At 44.8% G+C, this 7,766-nt stretch overlaps 1 non-coding gene across 1 annotated transcript; it reads right to left on the reverse strand.

Moving 5' to 3' along the window:
• Positions 1-3,998: 3,998 nt before the first annotated feature.
• LOC122150894 lies at positions 3,999-4,125 on the reverse strand. The gene has a single exon (XR_006163892.1). It is a non-coding gene; the product is annotated as a small nucleolar RNA ACA64 (small nucleolar RNA).
• Positions 4,126-7,766: the final 3,641 nt, after the last annotated feature.

Raw genomic sequence — 7,766 nt, forward strand, 5'->3', positions numbered from 1 at the left:
AAAAAAAAAAAAAGAATTTCTTCTCTAACACTTGGTGCTCCATAGATGTTTATCGAATTAATAAATGAGTGAATAAAGGGTACCACTAAGATGTTGCAGATCCTTGTACATCCTCCTTTTAGATCTAGGCAGAGACTAGGCTGCCTGCAGTGTGTGTTGGGGCAGAGCAGGGCAGGATTATTGAGGCTATGTGGCAAATCCCCGGGATTCTACACAACTAGTGTACATTTGGGGGGGCCCAGGTCACTGCTGACTTCTTTCTTCCCTGCAAAAATTAAGTAGAATTTACTCCATAAATAAATCATTGCGCAAATCACAGACATGTGTGGAATGTTGGAGTCATGGAAGATTGCAGCAGAGTATGGGAATCACAGCACACAAGAGTCAGAGTGCAGGACCTGAAGAATGTGAGGGTGAGAACTTCCAGTTACAAGTGCCAGAAGTCCAACTCAAACTGACGTAAGAAAAAATAGGGAGGAAAAGTCCAGGGATTAGAAACTGCTTCAGTTAAAGCTGGATCTAGGGGCTCGCACCTCTTCATCAAGTCTCTCTCTCTCTCACTCTCTTAGATACACCAACTAATGAGCCGCTCTGTTCCTCTCTTCCTCTTATACTCCCCTCTCCTTCCATGCTGTCTCCATGATGACTTCATTCTCAGACAAGCTCCTCCCAGGTGATTCCAGCACCTCCAGAGTGCATCAAGCCAATTGCTAGCAATCTTACATTTTCCAGTAGTTTCAGCAAAATTCTTTGAGTTTGGGTCTCATTTGACCCAGCAGAGGAAGAAAGCTGCTAATTGGCCAGGTATGGCTCACATGGCCTCCCTGAACACAAGACGGTAGAAAAGCAAGACTGGCCTCACCCAAACCACACAGACTGAAAGTGGAGGAGGGATGGTTCTCAAAGGATAAGTAGGGTGCTGCTAGCAAAAGAAGCAGAGTGGATTCTGGGCAAGGGAAAACCACAGATGTTCTCTATATGTTGTTTCACTGGCCAATTTTTTCAGAAGTGGATGGCCCTGTCCTTCCTTGTCCTAGTCTGGAAGCTCTGCAGAAACCTGTCCACCATGGGTGACCCTGCTAGTATTTGAAATAGCCTCCAGCCTCATAGTAACACACAAGCCACCACAGTGTGACAAACTGACAGATGAGTGGTGAATATAACCCAAAGAAACCAAACCCCCTGCCATTGAGTTGATTCCGACTCATGGTGACACTGAGGTGGTAAAATCTTTACCAAAGTAGATTGCCCAGTCTTGCTTCTACAGAGTGCAGTGGTTAACAGTCAGATGCCTTAGGCACTGTGCTACCAGAGCTCCTTGAGTGGTGGATATAGAGAGTGAGAAAAGCTGAATCAGAGTCTTGGAATCACAGTCCTAGGATGCTGGACCTGAAAGATCCTTTGAAAGTGGGCTCATCCAATGTTTTATGTGATAGCTGCTTGTCTGGTGCCCCAGGGAGCTTCATCCTGTCCTATTTGATATAGGAATCCTAGGCAGCCTGAGGGACCAGGCAGAGGGACCCCTGGTGTTCCCATCTCTTCTCACTGCTCTTCCTGTAGAAGATTCTGGGTCACAGCTGCCCACCAAGGGCCTTGTTTTTGCTCCTTCTTAATGAGCCCTGGGGTCTGGCCATTTGCCAGCCTAGCAGTCAGCCATGCTGACCATGGCTGCATGCTTGCTCTCTCCCTGACCAAGATGCCTATTCAGAATGACATCTGGGGTTCCTCCCAAGCTAGAAGCAGGCCAGGGAGCAGCCCAGCCTGAGGCCGAGGCCCAGGACCCCCTCTGGCCTGGGATGATGTGTCTTTCTTCCATTTCTGTCTTCCACCAGCCCTAGGAGCCACAGCCCTGCCTCTCCAGCCACAAACTGGAGTGACCTGTTCAGACCTGCTCAGACCTGCTCAGACACTACTTGAGCCTTGGGCCATCACATTTCTCCCAAGTGAAACAGAAAGCAAAGAAGAAAGGAAGGGTTAATCTAAACAAAGCTTTACCAAATAGAAAGGTTTTCCTCTCTGTTGTAGTTAAGTTTGTGTGTCAACTTGTCTAGGCCTGGTTGAGTGACTGGACAGCTAGATGTAGTTATTCCCCATGGTAAGATTGGTAATTAACTCCATAGTGGAACGTACTGGAGCAGCTGAGTAGCTGTTTGGGGGTGTGGTCTGCTTCCCATATATAAGAAGCAGCTTTGGGAATGGTCTCTAGCTTATGGCACGCTTGAACCCTACATGTAGTCATGTCGTTGTTCAGCAGCCTGCCATGGTCTGCCAACCTTGGGATGTTTAATGGACTTGAGTTAATGGCCTGCCATGTGGTTTGGTAACATCAGGATTGTGCCTTTTTACTTGTCAACCTGGGGCTTGTCAGTCTCAGCAGCCAGCAGCTGTCTGTGTGAAGAAAAGCCTCTAACTCCAGTGGGCCAGGAGCAGGAGGCAGAGCTGAAGCCCAATGTTAAGGGGCTTTCACCCAGCCCCTAGAGCCCGACATTTTGAACTTGGACTTAAAGCCTCCAAACTGTAAGAGAATAAACTCCTGTTTGTTCAAGCCATCTCATTTGTGGTAAATTCCTGTCAGAGTGGCATTAGTCCTTGCCCAGAGAAGCCTGCCAGGAAGGAGAAGAGGGAGGGACTGAGAGCCATCCTAAAAGAGTTCTCTGCTGAAATGGGAGAGTAGCAGGGGAGCTGACTTGTACTTGAACCAGGCCAGTGGTCCCAGGGAGGAAGATGTCCTTTCATCAAAGGGAAGAAGTTTCTATTGGACTGTGAAGAATGAGCTAATTGGGGAGTGAGTTCCCTGCTCTTGGAGACACTCAAACCAAGGCTGAAGGCCATGGATGAGGACATTGTAGGGAGACCTCAGGTAGAGGGTTTGGGTTGAGAGGAAGTTAATTTTTGGAGGTTCTCTGATAAATATCAGATGCTTTGGGAACCCTTAAATATGTGGTTGAGGAGAGGAATTACATTTGTTTGTTGGTTGGTTTGTTTTTTCCCAGATTCACAAAGGGGTTACCTGAGTCTAAAAATAAGTTACACACCCATAGGGTAGGTAGCCTGCTAAGAGACAGGACAGTGCAAGGTTTTGTTGTTGTTGTTATGTGCCATCGAGTCGGACTGACCCCTCCTTGGATTTCCAAGGCAGTATCACTCCAGAAGTAGATTGCCCCATCTTCCTTCTGAGGAGTGGCTGGTGGGTTTGAACCACCAGCCTTCTGGTTAGCAGTAAAGTGCCTTAGCCACTATGCTACCAGAGCTCCCAAGGTTAGGAGTACCATATTGCCTGGGGTTTGGGTTTAGCTCATGTCACTCCAAGGGCCAATTACTTAATCCCTCTGTGCTTCTATTTCCACATCTGGACTTTGTAGTCTTGTTTTTAAGGGTTAAATCTATTTACTACAACACTTGGTATAGTATTAAAACTGAAAAAAACAAACTCACTGCCATTGAGTCAGTTCCAACTCCTAGGGACTCCCATTGTGTTTCCAAGGCTGTAAATCTTTAAGAGAGCAGTCTGCCTCATCTTTCTTTCACAGAGCCAGTGGGTTTGAACCATGAACTTTTTGGTTAATAGCCAAATGCCTTAACCATTACACTACCAGAGCTCCTTGTACAGTAGGTGGTGGGTTTGTACCACTGACCTTCTGGTTAGCAGTCAGATGTCTTATCTACTATACCACCAGAGCTCCTGTGTGTACTATTAACTATTATTTTTGCCAGTATTCCCTTCAATTCTGAGATTCTACAAGGAACAGTTTCACACATCTTGAATGTGTGCATAACTGGCAAGGTTTGATATAAGCTGGTTGCTGCAGAGTTGACACTGATTCATGGCAACCTCAAGTATGACAGAGTAGAACTTTTTGTTATTTTTTTTTCCATTAGAAAAACAGCTTAATTTGAGAGATGAGGAATATCCTCCATCCCAGTGGTCCTGGCTGCATCACCTGCAGGCTCAGGAATCAGCATCTTTTGGAAAGAGGAAGAGTCAGAGGGGCAGCAGCACCTATAGGAGCCTGGGTTTCAGCCACCCACACCAAGGCATGGGCAGTGAGTTGAAGCCCGTGGCGTCTCTGGGTGCAGAATCTCACTTGTGACTACTGGTGAAGCCACAGGCTATTTTCAACCAATGCCAGGCTCCATATGTGTCTTATTTATCTTGTTGTTGTTGTTGTTGTTATGTGCCATTGAGTTGGACCCGACTCATAGTGACCCCTCCTTGGGTTTCTGAGGCGGTATCACTATGGAAGTAGATTTCCCAACCTTCCTTCTGAGGAGTGGCTGATGGGTTTGAACCGCTGGCTTTCTGGTTAGCAGTCAAGTGCCTTAGGCACTATGCTACCAGAGCTCCTTTATCTAGTGCTGCTATAAGAGAAAAGGCCCTCTGGTGGAGCAGTGGTTATGGCATTTGGGTGCTAACCAAGGGGTCAGTAGTTCAAACCCACCAGCTGCTCCGTAAAAGATGAGGCAGACTCCTTCTATAAAGATGTACAGCCTTGTAAGCCCAAGGGGAGTTGCTATGAGTTGGCATCAATTCTATGGTAGTGAGTTTGGTTTGTTTTGGCTATAACAGAAATACTAGAAATGGGTGGCTTTAACAAGCAGTAATTTATTTCCTCACAGTTTAGGAGGCTGAAAGTCTGCATTCAGGGTGTTGGCTATTACCCACTACAATCAAGTTGATTGTGACTTATAGCAACTCTGCAGGGGAAGGCTTTCTCTCTCTGTTGGCTCTTGAGGAAGGTCCTTCCTTGTCTCTTTTGAGCTTCTGCTCCTAGGCAATCTTCATATGGCTTAGCATTTCTGTTCACTCATGTCTGCTTCTTTGGATTACTTGTTTAATTTCTTTTATATCTCAGAAGAGATTGATTTAAGATATACCCTACACTAATCCTGTCTCATTAATACAGCAAAAACAACTCATTCCCAAATGGGATTATAACTACAGACATACTAAAAACTAAACCCACTGCCATCAAGTGGATTCCAACTTATAGTGACACCCATTGGGTTTTCAAGGAGATAAATCTTTACAGAAGTAAATTGCCTTCTACAAAGAAGTATCTTCCTTCTACAGAGTGGCTGGTGGGTTTTAACCGACACCCTTCTGGTTAGCAGTCAAATGCTTTAGGCACTAGGTCACCAGAGCTCCTTTATTACAAGCATGTTGTTGTTGTTGTGTGCCGTCGAGTCGGACCTGACTCATAGCAACCCCTCCTTGGGTTTCCAAGGCAGTATCACTACGGAAGTAGATTGCCCCATCTTCCTTCCCAGGTTAGGATTTACAGCACATATTTTGGGGGGACACAATTCAATCCATAACAATTGGATTTTCATTGGTTGATTTTTGGAAGTAGATAGCCTGTCCTTTCTTCCAAGATGCTTCTGGGAGGACTTGAACCTCCAACCTTTCAGTTAGCAGCTGAGTATATTAAACATTTGCTCCAAACAGAGACTCCAAATACAAAAACACAAAACAGCCTGTGTTTTTTCAGGTGGCAGTGCTCTCTAATGGCAGGCGTCCCTAATGGTGAAGTTCCAATTATTGGCAGGGTGAAGAGGGGAGGCCCCTGAGCTCAATTTAGAGCTTTCTTAGTATCTGGGGTTGCTTTGAAGATTAAGTAAGAAATTTATTTAAAGCACTTAACCAATGTCTTACACTTGTTGTTGTTGTTGTTGTTGTTGTTATGTGCCATGGAGTCAGACCCAACTCATAGCGACCCCTCCTTGGGTTTCTGAGGCAGTATCACTATGGGAAGTAGGATTGCCCAACCTTCCTTCCGAGGAGTGGCTGGTGGGTTTGAACCTCCAGACTTCTGGTTAGCAGTTAAATGCCTTAGGCACTATGCTACCAGAGCTTTAGTAAATTACATTCATCACCATCTTTCTGTGTAAGAAAGGGGTGTCTTACTTTCTGGAGATCCTAAATTACTAGGCATAGATTTATTCTACTATACATACTGAGCCCCAGTAATCACCCCTGTGTTTCTGAGAATTACTTTTTATATATCCAGACTCCTCTCTTAGACTCTTGGGGACAAGAAATAGCATGTACTTCATATGGTGGAAAGAGAATGAACTCAGGAGCCCCCAGGTTCCTAAGCTCTGATGCTAACTGGCACTCACATCTCCACGCTGGATCCCAATGCTTCATTTGGATCAAAATATAATTAGGCATTATTCAGCCACTCTCTTGTGCTAAGCAATATGCTGACACTTCATGTCTGATTTCATTTAACTGTGGGATAATTTTGTAAAACCAAACCAAACTCACTGCCATTGAGTCAATTCCAACTCATAATGTCCCCTTCTTGGGTTTCTAAGGCGGTATCTCTATGGAAATAGATTGCCCAGTCTTCCTTCCCAGGAGTAGCTGGTGGGTTTGAATTGCCAACCTTCTGGTTAGCAGTCAAATGCTTTAGGCACTACGCCACCAGAGGTCCCAAGTTTGGAAAGGAGCTTGTATTATTATCTCATTTTACAGATGAGGAAATTGAGGCTCAGTATGGAAATAAACCTGACTCTAGATCACACAGCAGGTAAGAGATGGAGCTAGTTTTGGACTCAGAGCCCATGTACTTCACTATTAAGTTACTCTGGTTCAAGGCATGATTTTTCTAAGAACCCAACACACCAACATCCTAAGGCCAGGAATCAGAATCCTAGGAAAGCCAGTCCAACTACTTTTTTCCCTCCTGCCCTATCTCTCTACATTTTCTACCTGGCATCCATGTTCTCTGACCTCTATTCTGAGGACCTCAATGCTTCCTCTGGTTTACCTGGGTACTGGCTTCTCACAAAGGAGGTACTCATACTAAAAGCTTTCTTTTTTATTTACTCTTCCAGGGCCTGCATGTATGAGGTCCACATGCCTAAATATATCTCCCTTAGGCTTATAGCTTCTCAACGGTTACTGAAATAATTTACCTACATGGACAGTTGTGTTATTTGAGAAAACAAGGCTTGATCTCATCTTTGAGAGGTATTGACTGACTCCAAAGTGCCATTTATTCCACATATATTTATTGAATGCCAATGTTGTACTAGACACTCTCCTACTTGCTAGGTCAGAGTGGATCCTTTCTAGTGGAAAAAGGAAAGAGAACAAAACTAAGTAATCTCATCAACTATTTCAGATAGTGATAAACTATTTCAGATAGTGATAAATGACAATAACACCAGGTTGAGTGGTAGAGAGGACATAGAGGGCACTCTCAGGATGTGTGAGCTACCTGGGAGCTTCCAGTAAGCTCTGTGATGGCCTTCATTCCTCAGAAGATCCCCAAGAAAAAGATTTTATTATCCTTACTTTTCTGAGGAGTAATAAGGCTTTGAGGAGCTCTGGTGGCTCAGTTGTTAAGGCATTCATCTGCTAACCAAAAAGTCCCCAGTTCCAACTCACCAGCCACTCCATGGGAGAAAGATGAGGCAGTCTGCTTCCAGAAAGTTTACAGCCTTGGAAACGCTGTAATGAGGTAGTTCTACTCTGCCCTATAGGGTCACTTGGAGTCAGAATCTGCTTGAAGGCAATAGGATTTTGGTTTTTTAATAAGGCTTCCAGTGTGGCATTTCTGGTTCAGTAATAGAATCCTTGTCTTCTGTGCTGGAGGCCTCGGTTTGATTACTGGCCAAAGTACCTCATGGGCTGCCACCATCTGTCTGTCTGCAGGTTGCCAAGATGCTGAACAGGTTTCAGCTGAGTTTCAGACCAACTATGAAGAAAGACCTGGAGATCTACTTCAAAAAATCAGCCAATTAAAAAAAAAAAAAGA

This window comes from Orycteropus afer, unplaced genomic scaffold (genome assembly GCF_000298275.1).
Source record: "Orycteropus afer afer isolate SDZICR_OR568_19922 unplaced genomic scaffold, OryAfe1.0 scaffold00257, whole genome shotgun sequence".
In the NCBI taxonomy this organism is placed as follows: domain Eukaryota; kingdom Metazoa; phylum Chordata; class Mammalia; order Tubulidentata; family Orycteropodidae; genus Orycteropus; species Orycteropus afer.